The sequence below is a fragment of the Macrotis lagotis genome, chromosome 1 (assembly GCF_037893015.1).
Source record: "Macrotis lagotis isolate mMagLag1 chromosome 1, bilby.v1.9.chrom.fasta, whole genome shotgun sequence".
NCBI lineage: Eukaryota > Metazoa > Chordata > Mammalia > Peramelemorphia > Peramelidae > Macrotis > Macrotis lagotis.
Window position 1 is genome coordinate 763,874,877 of NC_133658.1, and position 21,140 is coordinate 763,896,016.

General features: G+C 35.1%; 1 pseudogene; it reads right to left on the reverse strand.

The window, feature by feature from the left end:
* Window positions 1–577: 577 nt before the first annotated feature.
* LOC141506751 (mitochondrial inner membrane protease subunit 1-like) lies at window positions 578–18,201 on the reverse strand (annotated as a pseudogene).
* Window positions 18,202–21,140: the final 2,939 nt, after the last annotated feature.

The window sequence follows — 21,140 nt, forward strand, 5'->3', positions numbered from 1 at the left end:
AAACAAGGCCAGATCTCATTTTGGAGGATCCCAAAGGATTGCTGAAATTCTTTTGTTCTTTTTTTTGAGTAAGTGAGCAAAACTAGGTCTTGGCAACCTTTGTTAGGGGACATTTCTTTTGTAGCCAGATTTGACCTGCAATTTAAAATAAATGACAACCATTCTCATGGTTACCATAGTCAAATTAAAGCATAATTGAGAATAAAGAAAAGAATTTCTTTAGAGAATTCATAAAATCCAATTGAAAAGTAAAAGAACTATGTCTTTGATCCAAATATCCAGCTATTGGTTCTCCCAAGATACTAGAATGGTTTTATTCCTTTCTTCTTTAAAATCTGCACATTTTTACTTTCAGTGGAGGAGGTGAGGGGAAAGGGAAAAAGGAGGTGAGAAAAGAAAATTGGAGAGACAGAGAAAGAAGAGAGTGAGCTTTGTAAATAAAACTTTAGACTCCCTGCTGCATTCCTCCTATTTGGAAATAAAATTCAATATCAAATATTTTATTTATACATACTTAGTTTCAGTGACTTAGTAAAAATATTTCTTGAGAAACATGATAAGGAAGTGATTTGGCTTACTATTTATCAAGAAATCTATGACCATTGGGGCTATCATGAAGAAATCCAAAATCATTCAGAGTCTAAATCTTTAAGCAAATTGTTCTCTGATTACTCCATGTGGAACAGGTCTAATAGTATTTGGAATCTGTAGAATTCTGGAGATTATCACCTTTCAGACAAACATGACCTTTTGGTATAGAACTAAGGCTTTTAAGGTAATCTGGCAGACTGAATGGAAAAGTTATCTCCTTGCAAACCAATTACTCTTTTTACAAATATTTGTTTTAGGGTCACTTGGAATTTTGGCAGTTATAATGCAAGATTCTTTGGTTAGCCTAAAAATGTCAACTAAGATTTTCTGAAAAGACAATGTCAGAATTCTGGATTATAGACTCCATTTTTTGGTCCAGAAGACAGAAAATTATCTCCAATGTATTTAAAAGCATTTAAAGTTATATGGCCATACCAAAGCCAAAAAGTTGAAAGTTTTTTCCAGAATACTTTGAAGCACAGTTGGCTTTTAAGCCAGGTCTATAATATGTTCAGTTCTTGTGGTAGTGTCTCCAGAAAACCACATGCTAAAGTTTTTTTTTCAAAACACAGGTTGGTAATCCACAATTTCAAGGAATCAAAATTTCTGGGAAGTAGTCTTCAGAGAAATCGTATCCTTTATACCCTGCCAATTGGCAAAGATGAGAATGTTGAAGTGGCTGTGGGAAGAGAGGTGCAGGAAATTTCTTGTAGGTGAAGTTGTGAATTGTTTAAACTATTCTTGATGTCTATTTGTACCTGGCAGGCATCCACTTGATTCTGAGCCCAAGATTATTTTCAGTGACTCTAGAAGTCAGTACCAAAGCTTTAAAAAATTACAGAGGAAATGAAATTTGTCTTTCATTATTCTCCCCTTTCCTTTCTGCATGCTTCTCCTACTTTCTAGTGTTTCCTTCACCTTGGTGCTCAAAAGTCATGTTATCCTTTTTCTCTCCACAGCTTCCTACTAATATGTATGGGCTCTCCTGCAGTGCTTCCATATTAATACATTAACCCTCCCTAATCCTTCCAAATAGAAATCGCCATTCATATCTTATCTAATTCTCCCATTCCCACTTCTGAAAGAGGAAAGCATTTTTTAAAATAATACGTTTTTCTTCATTTGCTTACTACTATCTGACCTAGTTATCCACTGGGTGGGGGGAGGAGATAGTGAAGGAGGCATTCTGATCAGAGAGACCATCAGAGCTAGTCAATTATGACCAGGTCTCCCAATTACTTCCTACGGTCTTCTCACCAAACTGTTTTGCTCTCTGGCCATCATTTCATCATCACCTCCCTCTCACTAGAACCCTAACCTCTGATCCTGGGTCCACTGGCTCTGATGGATGAGCCTTATCTTACTTGGGGACCAGGCCTCCAAACCACTTTTCCTTATCATTTGCACAACACAATGCCCCCTCCTCTCTGTTGTGTATTTTTCCTTTCCCATTAGAATATGTAAACTCTTCCAGGACAAGAACTATTTTGTTTGCCTGCATTTAACATCCTCAGGATAATTTCTGTAATATAAATGTTGTATATATGAATGTATATATGCATGCATGCATGTATCTAACTATAGAGCTGTACTTAGAAGTGAACAGGCTGGATTATCATTGGAAAGTTGCATAATTTTTAAAATAATCTAAAATTGGGGCAGCTAGGTGGCACAGTGGATAGAGCACCGGCCCTGGAGTCAGGAGAATCTCAGACACTTGCCTTGGACAAGCCACTTAACCCCATTGCCTTGCAAAACACCTAAAAAAGTTTTTAAAAATAGTCTAAAACATCTCCTTGAAACAAAGACCTTCTATAATAAAAGTATATTTCAGTTTATCTTATATGACCTAGTAATGGAATACTATTATCTCAAAAGTTGAGGCTGAATCACCCAAAGAAGGATCAAGGGGTATATAGTGGCACAAGCAGGCTTCATTACATTACAAATGACTTATAAAGGAGAGCTAATGTCAAGAATGTCATCATAGGGTTTATAACTGAAAAAAAAGAGATAATTACTCATAGATAATAAGGGATAGTCAATGGATAGCTATATTTCGTTACATTGGTATCCAAATATGTCAAGAGATTCAGAGCAAGGTCACCAGTAGTCCTAAAATGCTGCCTAGGTGAATTTATGAAAGAACCTAGATTAGAATTATACAGGTTGGGCAGGATCCTATGGAGAGATCTTGAGCAGAACACTGATGAAACTACTGGTTCACTGTGGTATATTTAGAACTTTAATTCTTCCTAAATTCAGAGTGGTTTTTTCCTAAACTTCATTTCAACTATGAAAGCCATAGCTGAAAAGTAATTGATATAGTGGATAGTGAGCTATTGTGACATAGTGCTTCTGACACATATTGGCTGTGTGACCCTGGGTAAATCACTTAAATTTTCAACTCTCCAAGATTATATATTGCAAAGAAGGTATTGATCTACAATGAAGTTTCCTCAAATGGAAATCGACAAGTAATGAAAAAACAAATTCAGTCCCCTATTACCTAACTTAGAGGTAGCTAGGTGGTTCAATGTATAGAGCACCAAGGCCTGGAGTAAGGAACATATGAGTTCAAACTTGACCTCAGATCCTTTATAGCTGTATGATCCTGGGCAAGGCATTTAACCTCTTATTTGCTTCAGTTTCCTCAACTGTAAAATGGAGATAATAAGACTGGTGTGAGGATAAATGGAGATATTTGTATGGAACTTAGCACAATGAGTGCTAATTGTGTTCCCTTTCCCATCCTAATAGAATAGTGACCTTAGGTAAATGGATGCTTTTTAATAATTAGTTCATATAGATTTAAAATCTATTTCCCCCCAATCAATTCACTTGAAGCACTAGTATAACAAATATAATTAATTTTATAATTTTATAAAACTGTCATTTTTATTCTTTTAGTTAGTAGATCTGAATAAAAGGACAAATGACTGCAAGTGGGCCTTAGGAAAAATTCTAGATTTTAATGACAATCCCTGTAGGCTGTCCTACAGCTAACCCTTTTAAGGTATCATTGAGGTATGCTGCCTGGTCTCTATGGCCACTAAGAATCTGTCCTATTTCTGACAGACTTAATGTAGAGTCTAACAGATCCTTTTCCTATTCCTTTTCAACCAGTCATTTCCCCAGATATCCTTGGAGTTAATAGCAACTCGCTCACATTGATTCCACTTGTAATGTTAGGCAAATCACTTCATCTTTGGATATCTTGGTTTGTTCATCTGTCAGATAGAGATAATAATTCCTGCTCTGTTTATCTCATAGGTTTGCTATTAGTCTCAAATGAGATAGTATATATGTGAAAATGTCTTGAAAGGTTTTTTTAGAAGTCATCTACCATGGAATATAGTATTATTTCTTTTTCAAAAATCTATCCCCATCTGGAGTCAAGACTAATTCATAGCAATTTGCTTAAGGGGAAGTTCTTGAAATGTGAAATCAGTTGATCTTGAAACTTGCTGAAAAATCAGTCTTTCATTATGAGGCCATGCTTAAAAGACTCACATTTGCATAAGATGCAATTTTACAATGCACTGATATCATCATCACCTGGTTGATTCAATTTCCCAAGTTGATACTAAGACTATGTTAAAAATTTGTTCTTTGGTCCTTCAAATGAGCCAGGATGTCACTTGTGTGAGGACTCTCTCGTTGGTTTAGACCATAACTCCTGAGTAGATCCCCAAATGTAATTCCATTCTTGATGGTGTACCAAATTTGGAAGGGCAAGTTGGAAAAGGAGATCCAAGTACAAAGCTATACTTAGATACATACGAGTCACCCCAAAAGTCTATCTGTGCAAGTAGTGCTGACGATTTGCACTTTGGTGCTGATGATCATATGTGGGCTCTCTCCAAAGACAAGGGCCCAAGTTAGAGAAACTAGATTTTCCATAAAGCATTCTTCTGTGAAGCAGCCTTCAACTATCACCTATATTAAAGTGTTTGCATTTCCCCAAACCACAAGTGTTGTTTTAATGTGTTTTCCTTGTTTCTACTATTCATTTTTTCTCTGCTTATTAATGCTAACACTGTATACTCCATTCCTAGAGGAATTAATCTTCTGTGAAATGGTTTTCTACTATTCTAATGACTACTATGATGGTATATCTGTGGTCATAGAAATTTTGGAAGCTCAAAGGATATTAGAGATCATCTAATTCAATACTTAACTGATAATTTTATCCAGTGACAAAGCAAAAAAAAAACAATGAATTTTTCTAACACTATGTGGTATTGCTTCTCTTGCATAGAGATAAAGTCCATCAGTGGATTTCACACTTGAAGCTTTCAAGATTGACAGATTCTTCAAGGACCTGCCTGATTCTGGCTTGCTTTCTAGGCCTATGGCCACCTCCATCCCTTGAGAAGAAGTTGGAGAATGACTCAAGAGAAGGCTAGAATTGATATTTGCCAATAATATCTTTTAAGACAATTGAGTAGCAACAGAGCTCCAAAGAACTATCATTATTCTTTTTTTTAAAGCTTAGAATTTTCATTTTTTTCACACATTCTATGATTTTGTTAGCATGTTGTGGTATAAAGATTCTGGATTCAAAAAAATCTTCCATTTACTATTTTTTTTGGCCATTGGACAAAATATTTCACTCCTCTAGGACTTATTATTCATATATATAAAATGAAATAGTTAAAAGGAATCTCTAAAGTGCCTTCAAATGCTAACTACAATTGCACTCTTTTTCCTAAACCTAGTAACTCTCTACGACTGGTGTACAATCTGTGAGAAGGATCGGGGCTGGACAAAATCATATCATTTGGTTAATCTAATTATAGGCCTCTCCAAACTCATTTAGACTGGTCCAAGGATAATATAAAAATATATCACTGAAATGCTATTGGAAGCTTTCTTTAATGATAGTATTTACCATTGCTTATGTTTTACCAGTACAATCTTTAAGAAGCCAAGACGACTTCTTCACCACAATAAAACATTGAAATAGGTTTTTAGTGGAGGACTTGTATTTATCAATAGATGAAAAATTATGAAGATTATACTGTGGACTCTGCTGTCACCTAGTGGAAAATTAAATAATAATGACCATCAACTTTGGGAGTATTTGCCCCCCCCCTTAATATGTATTCTTAAAGTAAAACTTTGAAAATGGAATACTATGTTTACATTGGCTTCCACTATAAAATTTATCCTGCATTCTTCCATCTGTCATTATTAGCATGTGTGTGTGGGCATGTTGGTAGGTCCATGCTTGATGCTATCAATGAGCATGAGTTTGCATTTGTAAATATGTGTATATGTAATTAACATATTTTCCTCCTTGTTGTTCTAGTCCCCAAATTAGGAGTCTAAATATCATCTCTCATATCCTAGATGACTATCTTCATTGGAAGAAGAGGCACCCCAGAGAGGGAGTAGTTGCCATGGATATTCCAGCATCATGCCTTTGTGTCTCAGAACCAAAATGGTCACAATCAATACTACAGGGACCAGCTTTAAAACTGAGATCACAATAACCCATAGAGCCCATGCTATTGGAGACTGCTTCCACGTGTTACCAAAGCAGGAGCAGCTGCAGGGGATTGATTATAGGATTCAAAGACTGGGTCAGCCTTAGATCACCACCAGGTGTCATGAGTTCTCAATCCTTGATGAAATTTCTCTGCATAATCAGAGGCAGATGAAGTTAATCATCTCACATGGGATAATATATATGAATACACTTTATGACCATAAAACACTAAAGAAATATGATTAATAATCAACATAATCATAATTAAATATATTTTTTACTTATAATAACTAGTTAGGTCACTGGGAAAACCAAACTTTGGATAGAAATCTGAAGAAGAGCAGAAGGTTGAAATCAGAAGATTGTGAAGATGGAGATAGCTGTCCTGGGTTATATGATTTCATTAAGTGGCTATGCTGAGTGGTTAGGATAGATAAAAAGGTAAAAAAAATTATTTATTTTTATTTTTTTTTAGGTTTTTTTGCAAGGCAAATGGGGTTAAGTGGCTTGCCCAAGGCCACACAGCTAGGTAATTATTAAGTGTCTGAGACCAGGAAAAAGGTAAAAAAATTGCACAAGCTCATACCTAAAGAAGCTTACCTCATACCAGAGGTGAAAGAGAGGAGAACCTTGTAAGCAGATAATTTATAATGAAAGTTAGATTGTGATAAGTAAATACAGAGGGATTAAAAACTGATCAATTTTAGTTGGGCATGGGAGTTCCAGGGAACAGTTCATGTAGGAAGGGGCATCTGAACTTGATAATGGAAAAAAAAAGAAAATATTTTAGCAGACACAAAGGATAAGAAGTCATTTCTAGACTGTGCAAATGCACAGAGATGAGAGGGTACGGTTAGAAAGGGGAACAATTAGGTGACCAGGCTGACTAGAACCTCAGTGACTAAACATAATTCTAACTAGCTAAGTAAGCAGAGTCAGAGACAGCCTTGACTCAAAAGACAAAAGGGAGGGGAGCTAGGTGGCATAGTAGATAAAGCGCCGGCCAGGAGTACCAGGGTTTAAATCCGGTCTCAAACACTAATAATTACCTAGCTGTGTGGCCTTGGGCAAGCCACTTAACCCCATTTGCCTTGCAAAAACCTAAAAACAAAAAAAAAGACAAAAGGTACCACAATATCATTTCTATAAAGTCATTATTTCACGCAAGATTTTCAACCTTATTTGACTTCTTGTCACCTAAGACAATTAGATAGCTGCCTACTGCCTGTAACTTGCTCCCTCCCATGACTGGGTGGCAGTCATGACAGGGTGTCTGGGTGCTGACAAGGAGAAGAATAACAAAGGATGTTCTATGGGTGCTGGAGAATTGACAGAGGTCTCTGACTCCCAGGTCAAATATGCTGATTTTGAAGAGAATTGCCCCAGGGACTCACTAGCAAGGTAGAAAGTGACAAGGTCAGATAGCCTGGCAAACTTGACGGTTTTGGCAGATATATTTTGAAGGATCTGTTAGTGAGGGGAATAGTGGTAGGAGGAAGAGGTGCAGTTAGTGTAAGCTAAGGAAAAAGGAATAAAGAAACAGTTCCAATTAGAAATAGCCTCTTTCCTATTAGTGGGTCACCTAGACCCTGGGCTGATATGAAGATTACCAATCCAGCAAGCAATGGGGGAAAGAGAAATTGGGATAGGACTTGCTAATTATGTTATAAATGAGATACATGATTTGGTTTGGTGTTAGCTTAGGTGATCTCAGAGGATCTCCTGTTCTCCTCCTCCTCCTCCCCCTCCTCCTCCTCCTGTCTTTTTCCCCCTTTTCCTCCTCTTCTTCTCTCTCCTCCTTTCTTCTTTCCTTTTTGTTTTCTCTCTCTTTCCCTCTCAGTGTGTTACTCTCTCTTGGTCTCTGTCTCTATCTCTGTCTCTCTCTGTCTTTCTTTCTCTGTTTCTCTGTCTCTGTCTGTCTGTCTGTCTGTCTCTTTCTCTTGCTCACACACACAATGCAGGAGAAACTTCATTTCCTTTTCATCACCTACCTAGTGCTGGTCCTGCATCCAAAAAGAGAGTTAATCATTTTCCCATGTGCCCTCACTCTAAAAGATAATTCCTGATTTTCACCTTGAAGTGAACTCAAGAATGGTACCCTCCTAAAGTCTGCCAGTACCAGGCAATCTTGGAAAAGGGAACTAAAGGAACTTTTTCACACCCTAACCAAGAGGATGCATTATTATTGGCCTCACAAACTAATGAGGTGAGATTGGCTAAACCTGTTTTCCTCCTTGATTCCAAGCTATTACTATATCTACCTCACAGTGGCAGTGTTGAGACTTAATTCGTTGAAGCTTATGGGCTGGAAGTATTAAAAGAAAAGCCTAAAATGTACTTTTATGTAAAGTTGGTTATTGAATTTCAAAAGACCAAGTTTCAACTCCTGACTTTGTCACTTCTATGCTATGTGACCTCAGGCAATTCATTTGACTTCATTATGCCTCAGTTTATTCTTTTGTAAAAGGAAGGGAAGCATTATATAAGTATTAATGCCCTAGATTTATAGATGAGGAAGCTGAGGTTTCACAAAGGTAGAAAATATGAATTAAGTTTTAATTCCAGGTTTAAAGGTCTTTCCATTGCACCACCATACTGATTTAAAATGACTTTTTTAAAAAAAGATATATAATTTCAATGAAATAGGAACGAACATCTCAGGGAGAAAGTTCCCTTGACCAATGCAGATCAACATCTTTTCCTGCAACTAGAATATTTGCTTAAGGACATTGAAAGGTTAAGTGACATGCCTAGGATCATAGTCAGCATATATCAATAGCAGACCAATTATCCAATCACCTTTCCATGGTCTCTTAGTCTGCTTATTGCTTCACAATTCTATGATTTTGTGATATTCAAAGTTAAGTCCTTTCTAGATGAAGAATAAATGCAAATCAGTTTGTGCATCTTACTGGTAGCAACAACAATAATATTTTATGCTTGTAAAGTTCACTGCAGTTTGCAAAGAATTTCCATGTACAGAGTATTCCAAAAGTCAGTTCAGATTCATGCTACTTAATAGTATTAATAATCTTTAATTAATTATAATATAATCACCAATATTATTAATAGTTAATTAACTTTATAGCTAACTTAAAACTCATAAAGACTTTTGAGACACCTTGTGTATCATTTCATTTGCTCCATATAACTCCATGACATATATATTTCCTGTCCACCACCCTTCCATACACACTTATACACACATACATACACACACACACACACACACACACGCACACATGCATACACACACACACTGATAGATAGGGAATAAAATAAAATTAAACTATATTACTCCTATTAGCCCCAAAACAGAGTTTTGACTTCCACTTCTTTGATCTGAATTTGATACTGAGACTTAGTATGACTCTAAGCAAATTATTGCTACACTCCAAGTTTTAGGGCAATGGAGTGGTGATGGGCAGTGTCAGAGGCAAGAGGGAACATATGCAAGAGATATTTGAGACTGCTCATTTAATAAGTGAGAATAATGATGTCATTTGTACAATGTGGCATAGTGGATAGAGTGCTGAACTTTTACTTGGAGTTCGGAATATGGGGGAATCAATTCATTTCTGTATACTTAATAGCTATGGGACCATCATTACTCAACTGCTCATTGCCTCAGTTTCATCATCTGTAAAATAGAGGTAATAATAATAATAATACTTGAGGCACCTTCCTTGCAGCATTGTTGGTATGATCAAATGAGATGGAATAGATAAAGATTTGCAAACTTTAAACACTATTTAAACATAAGTTGCTTCTTGGAGTTATTTTGTTAACCAAGATGGTAGCATGAAGCTAACATGCTCCTGGAGCTCTTTCCTACCAAACAGAAATGAAGCTTTTGTGTGGACATTGAAGCTACAGGTCCTATCAAGAAAAAGAGAAGATCCAAAGAAGTTTTTAACAATAGACATCATGGAGGATTTTCAATGAATGTCTCTTTGGGGGAAAAGGAGAAATAAAGCCAAGGGAGGCTGGAGAGGGGGGGGAAACAGTGGGAGGCTTTAAGCCACAATGCAGTCCAGGTCCCGACAGTTGACAACAGCATAGGTCTGGGCAGCTAGATAGCAAGTCATTGGGGAGGGTCCCAACCCCAAACAAAATATGAACCCTGGGAATACCAGGCAAAAGAAGGACTGGGTCAGGAACAAACCACTGCATAGGCAGAACCTGGACACAAAGGAGGAAATAAACTTTTGCAAAGGCAAGGCCCAGATTGCATGGGCAACATCTTGGTCATTGACAAGCCAGGGATCAGACCCCAGCCCCAACATAAAAATCGTGGATCTGTACTCCCCATATGCCAGGAACAGAGCTAAAACAACAAAGATGAGCAAAAAAGCTAAAAGAGCTCTCACTATAGAAAACTACTTTGCAGATAAAGATGATAATAATGCCATGTTAGAAAAAGAAATCTGAAAAACTATTCACAGGGAAAGTCTCAAAAGAGTCTATGAATTGGACTCAAATCCAAAAGTTCATAGAAGACCTTAAAAAAGAATTTAAAAACCAAAGAAGAGAGGAAAAAGAAAAATTGAAAAAAGAAATAAGAGCCACATAGGAAAATTATGAAAAATTGACCAAAGAAATCAACTTTTAAAAATAAAAATAACCAAATGGAAAAGAAAACAAAAAAGCTAATTGAAGAAAATAAAACCCTAAAAATTAGAATTGAACAAATAAAAACCACTGAATCTATGGGACTACAAGATTCCATCAAACAAACTAAAAAGGCTGAAAAAATTGAAGAAAATGTAAAGTACCTTGTAGGAAAAACAAACGACTTTGGAAATAGATCCAGAAGAGATAATTTATGAATAATTGGACTATAGAAAGCCTAGATCAAAAAAAGAACCTGGAAAGCATCATGTGGGAAATTATCAGGGAAAACTGTCCAAACCTGCTAGAATAAGAACACAATATAGCTCTTGAAAGAATACACAGAACCCCTCCAGAAAGAGACCCCAGGATAAAAGCTTCAAAGTCTGTTAAAATCACATTTCAGAACTCTCAAATAAAGAGAAAATTCTGCAAGCAGCAATAAGGAAGCAATTTAAATACAAAGGAAACAATCAGACCACACAAGACTTACTAGCCTCAAAATTGAATGACTGGAGAACCTGGAGTATCAGAGGGCAAAGGACCTGGGATTACAACCAAAAATTTACTACCCTGCAAAATTCAACATATACTGTCAGGGGAAAAGATGGATGCTCAACAAAATAGAGGACTTCCAAAATTTCCTGACAAAAAGACCAGAATTGAACAGAGAAATCAATCACCAAATACACAACCCAAAAGATGTATGATAAGGTAAATGAAAAGGTACAAAACAAAACAAATGTTAGTCAAGACCTTCAAATTGTATAGAACTCTATAAAAAAGAATATATAATGCTTGAGAATTATATTTCTCTTAGGAAAACTAAAAGGTTGAATATAATGGAAGAGACTGGTCTTAGAGGTTATGGGTATGGTTGGATCTTGTTTCTCCATTGAAGAGATCCAAGATGACATCACTAGGTTTGAGACAAAAAACCCTGATGAAAAGCAGGGCTGTTTACTTTAAGTGTAAGTGTCTCAACTTCCTTTGACCTACTCTAATTCTGCTGTCCTCACAAAGCTTAGTACTTTCTCATAAGCTGGGCAGTCCTGAGTCAGTGTCTCCCATAATCAATTGTAAAATGCTTAAGTGAGACATTAAGAACACCCAGGATTTAGAGCCCTTTGAAATTCTAATAGTTAATCAAATCAGGGTTTAACTTAATCCATACCTAAGAAGAAATTAAGTACCCTGGGTGGGGAGGGGGGAAAGTGAGATTCTTATAGTTAATTAAATCAGTGTTGAACATAATCTATACTTTACTTAACAAAGAGATGGGAGAGAAGTGTGGGAGAAAGTAAACTTGGGGGAAAGGGTACAAATAGTCTATGAAATGATTTGCCTTTGAATGATAATTTGGCTTATGAGGATTGTGGGTCCTTGGAGGATACTTGAAAAAGGGATAAGGAAAAAAATGATTATAATTTGATATAATTCAGGATTCTTGAAAAGTGTACTTTTTGGGGCAGTTAGGTGGCACAGTGGATAAAGCACCAGCCTGGAGTCAGGAGTACCTGGGTTCACATCTGGTCTCAAACACTTAATAATTACCTAGCTGTGTGGCCTTGGGCAAGCCACTTAACCCCATTTGCCTTGCAAAAGCCTAAATTTTTTTTTAAAAAGTGTACTTCTAATAAGACAGAAAATTAGTGACTGTGAGGCAATGTTGCTTATCAAACAATCAAGGAAAATCAATCCATCTGTGATGGTACTTTGATAATATTTTCAGCTCAAGTAATCAATTAATCAAACTGTGTTTGATGATACCTGATTAAATAGTAGCTGAGTGATGAATAACACTAGGTGAAGAGGCACAAAGGATTATAATTTTAGAGGAGAAAAAAGGGAGGATGTGAACACTGAGTAAATTCTATTCAACAGATTTGGCCCAGAGAGGGAATAATATATTCTCACTTGGGTTTAAAAATCTATCCTATTCTATAGGGAAGGGGGTGGTGCAGGGGAAGAGAAAGATAATGTAAAAAGGGACCAATAAAAGGTATAAGTGAAAATAAACTGAAAATTGAATTTTAAAAAGAAAAGTTAAAGGGGAAAGGAAATAAAAATTTGGTGAGGAGGAATAAGAGGAAAGGAAAGAAGAAATATAAATGGTGAAAGATAGCATGGAGGGAAATATAGAATTAGGAATCTTAACTGTAAATGTGAATGAGATGACCTATAAAACAGAAATGGATAGCAGAATGGATTAAAAACCAGAATCCTACAAGAAACACATTTGAAGCAGATAGATACACATAGGGTAAAGGTAAAAGGGTGGGACAAAATATACTATGCTTCAGCCAAAGTGAAAAAAAAATCAGGGGTAGCCATTCTGATCTTAGATAAAGTAAAAAATAGATCTCATTAAAAGAGATAAGGAAAGAAACTACATCTTCTTAAAAGGTACTATAAGTAATGAAGCTATGTCATTATTAAAAATATATGCACCTAGTGGTATAGCATCCAGATTCCTAGAGGAAAATTTGAGTGAATTACAAGGAGACATAGGCAGCAAACTCTAATAATGGGGGGACCTCAACCTCCCTCTCTCAGAACTAGATAAATCTAATCACAAAATAAACAAGAAGGAAGTTAAGTGAATGAAATCTTAGAAAATCTAGATATAATAGACCTCTGGAGAAAACTTAAAGGGGATAGAAAAGAATATACCTTTTTCTCTTCAGTACATGGCATCTATACCAAAATTGATTATGTACTAGGGCCTAAAAACCTCTTAATCAAATGAAAAAGGCAGAAATAATAAATGCATGCTTCTCAGACCATGATGCAATAGAAATTAGATGCAATAAAAGATCATGGAAAGAGAAACCAAAAACTAATTGGAAACTAAATAATGAGTGAATCAAACAACAAATCATAGAAATAATTAATAATTATATCCAATAAAATGATATTAATGAGACATCATACCAAAATTTATGAGATGCAGTCAAGGCAGTTTTGAGGGGAAACTTTATATCTCTAAATGCTTATATGAATAAAATAGGGAAAGAGAAGACCAATGAATTGGGTTTGCAACTTAAAAAGCTAGAAAAAGAACAAATTAAATAACCCCAATTAAATAACAAATTAGAAATTCTGAATATCAAGGGAGAGATTAATAAAATTGAAAGCAAGAAAACCATTGATCTCATAAATAAAACTAAGAGTTGGTTTTATGAAAAAGCCAATTAAATAGATAAACTTTTGCTTAATTGGATTTTAAAAAAAGAAAGAAGATAATTAAAATTACCCATATCAAAAATGAAAAGGCTGAACTAATCACCAATGAAAAGGAATTAAAGAGATACTTTGGAGCTACTTTGCTCAACTGTATGCCAATAAATTTGATAACCTGAATGAAATGGAAAAATATTTACAAAAATACAAATTGCCCAGATTAACAGAAGAGAAAATAATCTAAATAACCCCATTTTAGAAAAAGAAATTGAAGAAACAATCAATAAACTCCCTAAGAAAAAGACTCCAGGTCCAGATGGATTTACAGGTGAATTCTAGCAAAGCTTTAAGGAACAATTAATTCCTATTCTTCATAAACTATTTAAAAATAGAGCATAAGAAGTTCTGCAAAATTCCTTTAATGACACCAACATGGTGCTGATATCTAAACCAGGAAGAACCAAAACAGACAAAGAAAATTATAGATCAATCTTCCTAATGAATATGGGATTGTATATAACTTTTATTTCTTCATTTGAAAATTGTCTATTCATATCCTTTCATCATTTATCAATTGGGGAATGACTTGTAACCTTATAAATTTGATGCAGTTCTCTATACATTTTAGCAATGAGATCACAGCAGGTTATTACTAGGATAATACAGCATGATCAGGTAGGATTTATACCAGGTAGGCAGGAATGGTTCAATATTAGAAAAACACTCAATATATTAAAAGCAAAGCCAACAGAAATCATATGATTATCTCAAAAGATGCTGAAAAAACTTTGATAAACTACATCATCTATTCCTATCAAAAACCACTAAAAAGTTTAGAAATAAATGGAGTTTACCTTAAAATAATAAGTGGTACCTATCTAAAACTAGCAACAAATATGTGAAATGGGGATAAACTAGGAGAATTTCCAATAAGATCAGTGGTGAAATAAGGATTCCCATTATTACCATTCCTATTCAATATAGTTTTAGAAATGTTAGCTCTAGCAATTAGAGAAGAAAACGAAATTGAAGGAATCAGAATTGTTAATGAGGAAGCAAAGCTTTCACTCTTTGCAAATGATATGATGGTATACCCAGAGAACCCAAGAAAATCATCTTAAAAAACTCCTTGAAACAATTAATAAATTCAGCAAAGTAGCAGGATATAAAATAAACCCACATAAATCATCAGCATTTTTATATATAAATAACAAAGTCCAAGAGCAAGAGATAGAAAGAGAAATTCCATTTAAAGTAACTGTAGACAACATTAAATAATTGGGAATTTACCTCCCAAGACAAACCTAGAAACTGTATGAACACAATTTTAAAGCACTTCTCACCCAAATAAAGTCAGATCTAAATAACTGGAAAAATGTCAATAGCTCATGTTAGATCAAGCTAATATTATAAAAATGACAATTCTACCCAAATTAAATTACTTATTCAGTGCCATACCAATCAAACTACCAAAGAATTATTTTACTGAGCTAGAAAAATCAGTAACAAAATTCATCTGGAGCAAACAAAAGGGCAAGAATAGCAAGAGAACTGATTGAAAAAATAATGTAAAGGAAGGTGGCCTAGCTCTATCAAATCTAAACCTATACCATAGAGCGGCAGTCATCAAAACTTCCTGGTATTGGTTAAGTAACAGAGTAATGGATCAGAGGATTGGGATAGGTTCAAATGAAATAGTAGTAACTGACTACAGTAATTTCTTGTTTGACAAACCCAAAGACATTAGCTTCTGGGATAAGAACTCACCATTTGACAAAAATTATTGGACAAACTGGAAAATCATATGGCAAAAACTAGGCATAGACCCACATCTCATACTTTGTATCAAAATGAGGTCAAAATTGGGGTACAGGATTTAGATATAAAGGGCAAAACCACAGATAAATTATTAGATCAAGAAAATATCTATCAGATCTATAGAAAAGGAAACAAATTTATGACCTGTGAGGGGTTAATAGACAGAGCAGTGGTCATGAGGAGTTCATCCTGAGAGTCACTGAGACCTGGGACTACAGGAATGTCCATACCAGAGTGCTCTGAACTCAAGAAGGAGCTCTGACCCTTCTCTCTCTTTGTTCTCTGCCTTTCATCCTTATCTTGTTGAATATTCTCAGGAAGGACCTTTTGTCCTTATCTCTCTGCCTTTCATCCTTATCTTGTTGAAGATTCCACATATTCCAGGATACACACCTTTTGTGGCATGCCCTTTACACTTTCACAGTGCCTGGAGATGAGGAATGCTGATACAAGGGGACTAGGCTTATATATATACCCTTATTTCAACTATGTGAGTCAGAGATGTAGCATATACCTGCAATAAACTCCTTGCTTTTCTCTCATTGGCTGACTTTCATTATTGAACATGCGGATCATGTCTGGCAGTGTGCCCCGAAGAGCTGCGTAAATTAGGCTGATGCCCGGCTGCCCAGAGTGGACTGCAACAATGACCAAACAAGAAATAGAGTACTTTATAAATTACAACATAAATGATTTTGACTATATTAAATTAAAAATTTTTGCACTAATAGAATCAATGCTGCCCAAATTAGAAGGAAAGCAGAAAGCTGGGAAACAATCTTCACAACTAGGATTTCTGATAAGGGTCTCATTTCTGAAATAAATAGAGAATTGCATCAAGTCTATAAGGTTGCAAGTCATTCCCCAATTGATAAATGGTCAAAGGATATGAATAGACTGTTTTCAAATAAAGAAATTAAAGCTATATACAGTCATATGAAAAAATGCTCCAAATCATTATTTATTAGAGAAATGCAAATTAAAACAACTTTGAGGTATCACCTCACACCTATCAGATTGGCTAAGATGATAAAAAGGGAAAATATCAATGTTGGAGAAGTTGTGGCAGGATTAGGGCATTAATTCATTGCTGGTGGAGTTGTGAACTGATCCAGCCATTTTGGAGAGCAAATATGGAACTATGATCAAAGAGCAATAAAAACTGTTCATACCCTTTGACTCAACAATTCTAGGTCTACACCCAGAAGAAATCATAAAAAAATGGGAAGAGTCCTACATGTTGCAAAATATTCATAGCAGCTCTTTTTGTAATGGCAAAAAATTAGAAAATGAGGGTTTGCACATCAGTTGGGGATTGGTTAAACTATGGTACATGAATATTATGGAATTCTATTGTTCTATAAGAAATCATAAAATAATTGGACTCTAGAGAAGCAGGGAATGAATTACAGGATCTGATGCTGAGGGAAGGGAGTAGAACCAAGAGAACATTCTACACCTTAACAACAACATTGTGAGATGATCAATCCTGATAGATGAGCTCCTCTTCACAGTTCACAGAGTTAGGACAACTATATTAGAATAGCTAGGGACAATGCTATCCCCATCCAGAGGAAGAAAAAACAAAACAAAATTTTAAAAAATCTTTCAGAATCTGATGAACACTATATTCACTTAAAAAATATCTCATACCTTTCTCCCCCTTAATCCTAATTCCTCATACAGAAAATGACTAATCTGAAAACTTGCTTAACACAAATGTGTATGTAAAATATTAACCTGATTGTTCACCATTGAGGGGAAGGGGGTAGGAAGGGAGGGTAGAAGGAAAATTTGTAACTTAAAGATATACATAGACATATGGATTAATGTTGAAAAACTTTCATTACATGTATTTGGAAAAATAAAACATTAATAAAAATATTGATTAAAAACTAAAATGAAACAAAACAAAAATCCTATAATTACTCTTTCTTTATACCTGGTGCTGGAAGCTAAAATACTCATAGAATGATTTATTAAGGGAAAATCCTAACATGTTTCATTTTAGCTGTTGAAGTTTAGAAATTGTTTTGTGGAAGCTCAAGGACACTTCTTATATCCTAGATGGGCAACAAGGACTTCAAGAACTTGGAGAAGAAAGTGACTCTAGATTTATACTAATCTCTTATTAATCTTCCATTAGCTCAACTGTAGACTTACTATGTTTCATTTCTTCTCCTCCTTTCTCTGATACATTACAAACTTGTCCATGGGTACCAGGATACCAGGGCAGAAAAAAATCAAGTATATAGCTAACAATCTACATACATTGTGCAAATGACCCCAGATTGAAGAGGGGCATTATAATCTGCTTTCTGATATCAGTTTTGGTCATATTGAGTTTAAGATGTCTATGAACCAGATGTGTCATAGACATCTTAAATTTAATAAGGCCAAAGCTGAATTTATCTTTCCTGCTAACTTTCCCCTCTTTTTAACTTCTCTATTACTGTTAAAGAATCACCAACTTTCCAGTCATCCAAGTTCATAACTTGACTCATGTCATCCTCAACTCTTCATTCTTTTATTTCCCATATTCATAGCTTATACTTCAAGAACAATGCCAATTGAATCACAAGATTCTCTAATTTGATGGCCCTAAGAATATCAGTTGCAGTTGAAACTCTCCCAACTGATATTCTGATGGCTGTTAGTTGGTTCAGTTCTCTCAAATAATTTCTCCCTTTTAAGATACCCAAGATTGCACAATTAGTGAATGATAGAGTCAAGACAAGAAGTTAGATTTTCCAAGATTTGTTGTAAATAAATCAAATCTACAAGTATTAATTGAGAAGCCTCCATTGTAGGCATTGTGATCAATCTAGGGATGTCCAGAAAGTAGCAACACTGCCCTAGTCTGAAGGAGTTCAAGCTTTAATGAGGGAGACAAAATACAAATGAGATAAATGGAAAGTTATCTCACAGGGAAGGGACTTGAGGGAAGGGTCTGAGAAACATCTCCTGGAAGAAGAGTGATTTGAGCTGAGTTTTAAAGGAAGTCCAGGAAATTAGGAGACAAAGGGGAGGGGTGTGATGCTTTTTCCAGAATATGCCATCTCCTTTACAATTCTGCACCTAAACTTGTATCTAAAAATCTCATTTGGGAATTGATTGATGCCTTAAGTTTATTGTGCCCTGAAAATTGAATTCATGAACTAGATCCTCCCCTGCAAGTACTTTTCCAATATCCCCACCAAATTCATTGGCACTATTTGCAATTTACTCTTTTATTCCAGTGTTCTTTAACCCTTAAAAGAGTGCCTCAAACTGTTCACTAAAGTTCTAGTATCACATTAATGTGATTAAGGCTCCCATGAGAAAACCTTCCATTATTGCTATGGATATTTTTCCTTCTGAAATACAAGGTGTCCCAAAAGTTATAATACAGTTTTAAGCTTTATTTACTTCAGAGGTATAAATGGCACAATCTTGCCCACCAAAGAAAAATAATTTCAATGTTTAATTATTTAAATTTTTACCCTTAGTTTCATGAATTGTGAATTTTTAATTATAATTTTAACAAGATGACACACCCTGTCATTATGTATTGAATTATTATTGGTATTGTCCATCCTTTGTTCTTAGAAGAGAATAGATGACACAAAAAGGGTGATGCCTTGACTTAAAAGTAAATTGTATTTAAGTGAATCAAAATTGTGAGAAACCATCAACTCATTGGGTCCAGTAGCAAGACATAGGTAAAGACAACTGACTATGTCCCTGGATGCAGTGGGAGACCTTTGCCTTTTTAAGCTAAGATTTTCCCCAGGTCTCCAGTTTGTCTAAAACAATACCCATAGCTAAAGGCTATGTAAAAATTTAGGCCTAGTTTGCCTTTACAAAGAATCAGACTGGAAGAGGAAGACCATCAGAATTTTTGACCAGAACAGAAACAATTATTATTTACACTCACTCTGAGCCACCAGAACCCAAACAAACAATCTGAATATGTGACCATTTTTAGATGACATATTCTCAGACCTATAGTAAAAGGTCCTCATGCTTGGTCACCTCATCACATTATTATCTCCATTGGATTTTTTCTTGTAGAGTCACATTAAAACTGTTTTGTATACATTGAAATCTCATTCTTTTGATGATCTTAAAGCTGGGATTACAAATGCAATCCTATCAGGCACTGAAGAGCAGCTAAATATTTGTAAAAATTCAAAAACTGACTAGAATAAAGTAGCACAAGACAATAGTTAGACTAACATTTAATAAGAAATTTATCAACATTTTAAAAACGTGAATAACTCATCTTTTAAACATTGCTTTTATAAGCTTAAAACTGCATCAAGATTTGTTGGGACACTGTATTAAATGTTGAATTTATTTGCCTACCAAAAAAACTTATATAGCAAATTTTCTGGAAAGAAAAAAAAAGACTCTATGTCAAATAAACATCATGGTCCAGTATTATGGATTCCATCAAGATATTCCAAGTCCTGAATGTATTCAATAGCCAAATCAGTTTGAAAAATGCTTCTTTGGTACTTTTTTATTTCTCTATCTCAAGGTTCTTGAAAGTATTGCTTTTTTATTATTATAAGATAGCATAGAAAACAGTGGGAAAACAACATTATGATTAGGCTGTAGAAAATGAAGATGGGAGATAAGGTTAAAATGGTGACAGGTAACAGTTGTCTACTCCTAATTATACAAGGTAATTTTCTTCAAGGGTAATGCTAATAGAGACCCAAGGGAGCTGTCCTGCTGAAAATAATTTAAGGGAAGCTGGAAAACAGAGCTGACCTTTGGTCACCAAGTTTAAGAATACTCATGAACCTATAAGATTGTACATAATGGCGATTGTCTCAGCTCCTTTGTGAAACCTGATCTTTTTATCCTTATTTGTCTTGTGCTTTCTCTCCCAAGGAAAATGATCTTGGGATCGTAAAAGGCTAAAATGGTTAAAGGGGAGTTGAAATCACAGATTATTGGGAAGAAGGTAAAAGTACAGAACCATCAGGTACCTCAATTAATTCCAAATACAGGGACTGGGGGAACCTTCCCCTTTCCCTTCTCCCAAAATCCTAGAGAATGGAATTACTGCTGGCGATCTTGGAAAGATATTGGAGATCAGAAAGCTTATTGTGGAACTGAAGAGGGAAGAAAGGAAGGACAGTAAAGTCTCAAAGTCAAGCATCATTTTGATTCTTGACAGAAATACTAGAATACATTTTCAAAATGTTACTTTTTTATTTCATTAAATATTTTCCAATTAATGTAAATTTTTGACAAATATTTTTTAAAAATTTGAGTTTCAAATTCTTTCTCCCTTTGACCCTATTTCCCAATTTGAGAAAGCAAGCAATTTGATATCTTTTATACATGTCAAATCATGTAAAGCACTTTCATATTAGACACAATGCCAAAGAAAACACACAAAAATAAAACAATAAAAATAAAGAAAATTTTAAAAAATATACTTCAATCT